Here is an 8,162-nt window from a genome sequence, read left to right on the forward strand (position 1 = left end):
ATCGAGTGGCTGCCACCCGCACGACCAACCAGGGCCAGGGACAAATTGCAACTGAGGTACGCACCCTTAGTGGGAACTGAACCTGGGTCTCTCTGGACCACAGGCTAACGCTCTAACTGCTGAGCCAAACCGGCCAGGGTGGATCTTGTTTTCTTATCCATTCAGTTACCCTATGTCTTTGGATTAGAGCATTTAATCCGTGTACATTTAAAGTGACTATTGATAGGTACGTAGTTGTTGCCATTTTATTATGCATTCATTCCTCTCTTTTTTCTTAAAGAAGTCCCTCTAACATTTCTTTTTTTTTTTTATCCTCACCTGAGGACACCATGCCATTTTTTGTTCAGATAGAGTGGGAGGGAGAGAGAGGAAAAGAGAGAGAGAGAGAGAGAAACATAGATGTGAAAGGGACACATCGAGTGGCTGCCACCCGCACGACCAACCAGGGCCGGGGACAAACTGCAACCAAGATACGTGCCCTTAGCGGGAACCGAACCCGGGTCTCTCTGGACTGCAGGCCGAGGCTCTAACCGCTGAGCCAAACCAGCCAGGGCCCTCTAACATTTCTTATTATACTGGTTTGGTAATGATGAACTCCTTTAGCTTTTTTTATCTGGAAATCTCTTTATTCATCCTTCAATTTTAAATTATAACCTTGCTGGGTAGAGTAATATTGCTTTTCACCACTTTTAATATTTTGTGCCAGTCCCTTCTGGCCTGAAAAGTTTCTGTTGAGATACCAGCTGACAGTCTAATCGGAGCTCCTGCATCCTAAAGAACAGTGAGGACACGGCGAGATGCTGTTTATGCACCAGAAAGTGAGTCTTCCACCAGACACCAAAAGTACTGAACTTTCAGCCTCCAAAACTATGAGAAATAAAATTTCTGCTGTTTATTAACCACCCAGTCTATGGTATCTTTGTTAGCAGCCTGAATAGACTAAGATAGGAAGTTTTCACTATTCCTGTGATTATATAACAAATTCATGCCCATGAATTGTAGGCACTTAACTACAAAATCTGTATAGGTAAAACCACTACAAGGAATTTATCAGTTAGTAAATCATTTTATTTGCTAAAAAGGGTTGCCCTTGAAACCAAGGTCCATTCCAGTAAAATTCCAGGAAGGACGTCAGCCAGACTACAGAAATAGTTACCATGCATTTGTAAACATTTCTCGGGGCCCACTGTACGCCAGGCATTGTGTGAGCATATGGTGTTATGAGTTGAACTACGTCCCTCACCAAAATTCATCCATATGTTAAATGTCTAATCCCCAGCATCTTAGAATATGACCTTATTTGGAGAAAGGATCTTTACAGAGTTAATCAAGTTAAAGTGAGGTCTTTAGGGTGAGCACTAATCTACTATTACAGTTATCTTTATAAAAATAAGAAATATGGCCCTGGCCGGTTTGGCTCAGCAGTTAGAGCGTCGGCCTGCAGTCCAGAGAGGCCCAGGTTCGATTCCCGCTAAGGGCACGTACCTTGGTTGCAGTTTGTCCCCGGCCCTGGTTGGGTCGTGTGGGAGGCAGCCACTTGATGTGTCTCTTTCGTGTCGATGTTTCTCTCTCTCTCTCTCTCTCTCTCTTCCTCTCTCTCCCTTCCACTCTGTCTGAACAAAAAATGGGAAAAAATGTCCTCGGGTGAGGATAAAAAAAAAATAAGAAGAAATATGGATACAGAAACAGACATTCAAAGAGAGGTGACAATGTGAAGAGACCCATAGAGAAGACAGCCATCAACAAGCCAAGGAAAGAAGCCTGGAGAAGATCCTAAAAGGAACCAGCCCTATCAGTACCTTCATTTTGGACTTCAGCCTCCCAAACTGTGAGATATTAAGTGTCTGCTGTTCAAACCACCTACTCTGTGGTATTTTATTATGATGGCCCTAACAAGGTAACATACCTAGTGTATAAAGATGAGCAACAGAGAAGGATCTGCTTTTAAGAAACACATGGTACAGCCCTGGCCGCTTTGGCTCAGCGGTTAGAGCGTCGGCCTGCAGTCCAGAGAGACCTGGGTTCGGTTCCCGCTAAGGGTACGTACCTCAGTTGCAGTTTGTCCCTGGCCCTGGTTGGGTTGTGCGGGTGGCAGCCACGTGACGTGTCCCTTTCACGTTGGTGTTTCTCTCTCTCTCTCTCTCCCTGTCTCTCTCTCTCTCTCTCCCTCCCTCCCTCCCACTCTATCTGAACAAAAAATGGAAAAATGTCCTCAGGTGGGGATAAAAAAAACCCAAAAAACACATGGTCCAGTGAGGAGAAAACCAGGTCAATATATAATTTTTAAATTTAGTAATGTATCTCAAATTGCAGGAGATTTCTGATCTCTGAATTTTTGCTGTGTATTTCAGGAAAAAATTTAACACTACTTTCTGTTTACTTCATAGTTTCATTTGTTTGGTAAACAGATTTTTAAAGTTCTGCTTTTTAAAGAAAATTACTTCCTACAGAGGTTCTAGCCTCATAATTTTGTTTTATCTTCTTCCATCTCCCTTGAACTTCTGGCAAGAGCCTCTGGCAGCACTCACACTTTCTTCTCTCACCTCTTCTATCTCCTCTACTTCCTCCCAGTTTAGTCTTCTTTGGTTCCCAATGTCTTACAATGAAGAAAAGAGACATGGAGACATGACTCTGCCTTTTTTGAACACTTTGCAAAGTATGTTCTCCCACTTCAACTTCCCACCTCTGATAAAAATATTACTTCCATACCCTACAAGCTCTGTTAATAGCCTGTCTTTACTATTTCAGATGCTACCCCTTTTAAAATGAGCCAGTTCTAAAAAATTCCTTGAGTCCCTTGTTCTATCACTTTCTATTTGTAAGCTTTTTTTAAATTAATTTGAGAAATTTTATTTTCATTTGCATAAAAAGACCCCCTTAAATGTTAGTGAAATAATAATGTAGCTTAAAGTGTTTGGTCTCTTATTCACAGTTTTCTCACTCTGCAAAACTTTGAGCAGGCTTTCACATAGTTCTTTTTGCCATCAGACATAATAGCAATTGCTGCCATCAATTAAGTACCTACTACGTGTAAGCGTTTGAGCTAAGCATTTTTATTAACTTTTTCTTTTAGCTCACAATAATCCAATGAGGCACACATTCTTATTCCCATTTTGGAGATGCAGAAACTGAGGCTCAGTGTGTTTAGCTTGCTTTCCCAAGATCACACAGTCAGGATACCAGGGGCCAGATAAGAGCCCCACTCTTCCTGCATGTCCACAGTATAACAAGTGTGGCAGCAGAGCCAATGACCTACCTGATATCCAACCCCTCTTCTTCCTTACTAACAAAACCCCATTTCTGAGTAGCAACATACATGTTTAAAAATCCTTAATTGCACTGAAGTCTCTTTAGTGGAGGTGAGTCTTTATCATAGGTTCTGGCCAAAACTAGAGGTCCTAGAGAGAGAATTCCTTCCCAGATGAGAAGTACACTTGGAGAACCTCTTCAGACCGTACATTCTTCCTGAGAATTGGGCATAAAGAACTCAGCTTCCGCATCATAACCACAAGAATAAACCCCCCACTAAGGCTGCAGAATTCAGAAGGAGCCTGGCTCTTGTTGCAGGAGACAAATCCAACTCCATTTATTCAAATGCTCTAATATACTTTCCTACTATTTGTAACTGAAAGCTTCCCCTAACGGATTCACCAAGTAATAATTATATTGCCTGAAGTAGTATAGGTCATAATTTTATTTTGCAAATAAAACTGTTTTTAAAACCTTGGAGCTATGAGCCTGAGCTAACCTACTAGGCGCCTTTGATAACAGTAAACCCAGAAAGGGCTTTTTAAACTAAATTTACTAAATACGAAAAATGTTAGTAATTACTTATAGGAGGCAGGAAAAATGGGGCAGATAGCAACAAAGGTGAGAGATAAGATTTCTCAAAAAATACCTTACTAGGACTTCTGGTCAGATGGCAGCCTAGGTAAAAGCGGTATCGCGTCCTCCCACAACCACATCAAAGTTACAGCTAAACTACAGAACAATCATCATTCAAAACCGCCTGAAATCAAGCTGAATGGAAGTCCTACAACTACGGAATTAAAGCAGCAGCCACATCCAGACTGGCAGGAGAGGCGGGGGGGCAGAGGCACAAGGGCCGTTGGTGAGACAGGCTGGTCCCACACCCATGTGTGGCAGATAAAAACCAGGAAAATACCTCAGCAGGGAAGGTCCTTCCTGAGGACTGAGGGGCCCCCATCCCACTCCAGGTGCCCCGCTTAGGGTTCCAGTGCCAGGAAGAGAAGTCCCCATAACTTCTGGCTGGAAAAACCAGCAGGAACTGAGGCTCAGGGAAGCTGAAGCAGCTGGAGTCCCAGGCAGCTCCTTAAAGGGCCCGCGCCAGACTCTCTCCCTCTAAGCTTGGAGGGGAGGCAGCTCGAGGGGCACCAGAGACATACAGGGAAGAACTGAGCTGTTTGGCACTGGAGCGAGGGCTGGAGAGGGGGCTTTCTCGGGGACAAAAGTGCTGTCAGAGGCCTTTGTTCCTTTGGTGAGCCCTTCCCTGGGGCAGCAGACAGTTGCCATAGCTGGGACTCCACCAACCTGGCTCACAACGGTTGCCCCGCCCTGGTGACTCCCTAAGGCCCCACCCCACCCCACCCAACTTTCAGTCCCATCCAAGCAGTTGCCAGTTGCTTAACCATAGGATTGGCCTGTCTTGGATCCTGCTTCAAGTTTTCCTAAATTCTTTCAAATGAGCAGCATCTGGTCTCAGATAGCCCATACCTCTCGTTAAGTAATACACAGAAACAAACACAGGGAGGCAGCCAAAATGAGGAGACAAAGAAACAGGTCCCAAATGAAAGAACAGAACAAAACCCCAAGAAAAGAAATAAGTGAAATGGAGATAAGCAACCTAACAGATGCTGAGTTCAAAATACTGCTTCTAAGGATGCTCAATGAACTTAGTGAGAACCTCAGTGAACTTAGTGAGGGCCTCAAGAGCATAAAAAAGGACCAGTCAGAAATTATGGATGCACAGTCAGAATTGAAGGAGGCATTAACTGAAATAAAGAATAATTTACAGATATTCAATAGCAGAGTACGTAAATCCAAGAACCAAACCATCAATTTGGAATATAAGGAAGCAAAAAAAGCCCAATCAAACAGAAAAAAGAAAAAAGAATCCAAAAAAATGAGGATAGTGTAAGGAGCCTCTGGGACAACTTCAAGCATGCCAACATTCGCATCTTGGGGGTGCCAGAAGGAGAAGAGAGAGAACAAGAAATCGAAAACCTGTTTGAAACAATAATGGCAGAAAACTTTCCTAACTTGGTGAAGGAAACAGACATACAAGTCCAGGAAGCACAGAGAGTCCCAAACAAGATGAACCCCAAGAGGCCCACACCAAGACACATCATCATCAAAATGCAAAAGGTTCAAGACAAAGAGAGAATCTTAAAAGCAGCAAGAGAAAGGCAGCTAGTTACCTACAAGGGAGTTCCCATTAGGCTGTCAGCTGATTTCTCAAAAGAAACTTTGCAGGCCAGAAGGGAGTGGCAAGAAATATTCACAGTGATGAAAAGCAAGAACCTACAACCAAGATTACTCTATCCTGCAAAGCTGTCATTTAGAATCGATGGCCTTATAAAGACTTTCCCAGACAAAAAAAGTTAAAGGAGTTCATCACCACCAAACCGTTATTATATAAAATGATGAAGGGTCTTTTTGAAGAAAAAGATAAAATATATGAACAAACAAAATGGCAATGAATACATATCTATCAACAATGGAATCTACAAACAAAATGATCAGGTAGAACAGAAACATTCTCATAGATACAGAGAACATTTTGTTGGTTGCCAGGTGGGAGGGGGGTTGGAGGAATGGGTGAAAAAGGTGAAGAGATTAAGAAGAACAAATTCATTGCTAGACTGACAAACCTCAAAGGGAAAAGGGTTGGGGGGGTGGGAAAAAATAAACCAAAGAACTTATATGCATAACCAATGGACACAGACAATAGTGTGGGAAAAGGCGGGAGGGGGGCAGCAGTGGGTAGGAGGGGGTCAATGGGGGAAAAATGTGGAACATCTGTAATACATTTTACATTCAACAATAAAGATTTAAAAAAAAAATACCTTATTATATTGTTTCTATGTTTTTTAACCATGAATATATATAGTCTATCCAAACTATGTAAATAACATTTTAAAAGAAAGAAAATAAATCAGGGAAGGGTATATTATCCTTATATCTTTTACATCAAGAGATTAACAAAATATTACCTTTCTTGGGGCTAGCAAACAATTCAAGGTGCTTTTCTGTAATATTCTTCTTTTCAGCTGCTAATGACTGTAGGCAGATGATAATAATAAAAATAATAGTAACAACAATGTAGTAATTTATGTGACAAGAGCTCAAAATCAACACTATTTTGTAAAATATTCAAAACCTTAACTATACCCTCTTTAACATATTCCTGTTTTCCTTTATTTATATTTACCAATAATTATTCTCAAAGCATTCTCTTCATATACTGATAAATGTATTTTTATATTTTTCCTGAATCTAAACAGAAAGCTGTCTAACATTTAGTTTATAACAGTGTTGCTCCACATTGTAAGTACTTCAAAGTTACATTTACAAAAGTTAATCAGAATATCTCATTGCCAAAAGGTATGTAAGCATTTCATAATTATACTTCTCTTATAAAGAGGATGTTCTGTGTTCTTCTGAGAAGGTTCTTCTCAAATCTTTTCAGAACATTCTCAGTAGGTATCTTTCATATACAAATGAAGAAGTATAAAGGTTCTTCATGGCATAAGGAGGTGAATACAAACTTGCCACAATTATTAAAGGAATTCAAGGACGAGCATAAAAAAAGTAATATACCAATGACAGTGTCTTGAAAGAAAAAAGAAAGGGAATTCGAAAGAAATATAATTACAGTGGCCTGAACACTCAGATCTAAACAATTTTACAACTACAGTAACCCTCGATTTTGCGGATCTCAATTTAATGGACTGTGGATTTAAGACAAAATTTCTGGTCTATATGTCTTATGTCATAAAATTAACTCTTTGTTAATTTTAAAATGCTTTTAACCAAGATGTGCTTACACTTAAGTTAACAAGTTATTTTTTAGTTAATTCACTGTTATTTTCAACAAATATTAGTGAATAAGCCATAAGTTGGAAAAAAAAAAAACACTAGAATAATTTCACAGACATAAATAAATACTACATATCTACAACTACAGTCTACATATTTAAATTCAAGAGTCACTGCTTATAAATAGTGTTCTGTTCCACGAATGATTAGCACGTGATCACACCACATTGCCCATGGTAACTGGTGCTGTTATGGCATGGTGAGACTTTCTGCAGCACTTCTAATGCATGTCGACTGATGTACCTACGCGCGCTAAGCCACACCCAGCCGTGTGCATTGTTTATTGGCAGTGACTGGTGAATGCACACATTTACTAGACCTATTCAGTATAAATTTAAAATTACTGTAATACACATAGAAAACTTTTCTGTGAAATTAAACTTTTCTTACATACTGAATTTTAATTACACAAACATGTCTATATAAATAAAAACAAGTAAACTAAATAATTCAATTTTTCAACATACACATTCAGAAAAACTACTTTACTATATAACAAACTTTCAGCTTTAAAGGACACCCCCTCGCTCAAATCAGTCTATTATATTGAGCTTTTACTGTACGTTACCGAAGTCCCAGGAGTATCCTGAAATCCTTCTTCACACCTGAGCCACGCTTCTGAGAGGGAAGCAGCTGCCCCTACTGTCCTGAGACCTGCTCTTCTGAACTGCGGTGGATGCTCTCCTGGAAAGGATGGGTATTCTATATCCCAATTTCTTTTTCTCTGTAGAGATAATTTTTAAAGAAAAAAAATCAACTTCATTAAATACACATTAAATTGACAATTGAAAACATGGAAACCCAGGAATGGCAGTAGTGAAGGCAGAGTTTTTAGATGTCTCTGAATCCCCACATGAAGAAGGAATAATGAGGTGGCAAAACCAAAAGTGCACAGACAACAATTACAACCAGTCAACAATGTTCCAAATACAAATGGCTCAGGATAAACAATCAGCCCTGGAAACTCGGGCATGGTGTCATATCTGAAAGGCAAGAAGCTGAGAGAAGCAAGGGAGCAAAGAAGGATCTGAGCGCACAGACAT

At 40.3% G+C, this 8,162-nt stretch overlaps 1 protein-coding gene across 1 annotated transcript in view; it reads right to left on the reverse strand.

Moving 5' to 3' along the window:
• SPIDR (scaffold protein involved in DNA repair) overlaps nucleotides 1-7,845 on the reverse strand; it is a 493,368-nt gene extending 485,523 nt beyond the window's left edge. The window contains exons 1-2 of the mRNA XM_036263912.1: nucleotides 7,688-7,845; nucleotides 6,234-6,300 (exon numbers count right to left, since the gene is read on the reverse strand). The gene's annotated coding sequence lies outside the window, so the exon portion shown is untranslated. The remainder of the gene's footprint in view (nucleotides 1-6,233; nucleotides 6,301-7,687) is intronic.
• Nucleotides 7,846-8,162: the final 317 nt, after the last annotated feature.

This window comes from Molossus molossus, unplaced genomic scaffold (genome assembly GCF_014108415.1).
Source record: "Molossus molossus isolate mMolMol1 unplaced genomic scaffold, mMolMol1.p scaffold_m16_p_16, whole genome shotgun sequence".
Taxonomy (NCBI): Eukaryota; Metazoa; Chordata; class Mammalia; order Chiroptera; family Molossidae; genus Molossus; species Molossus molossus.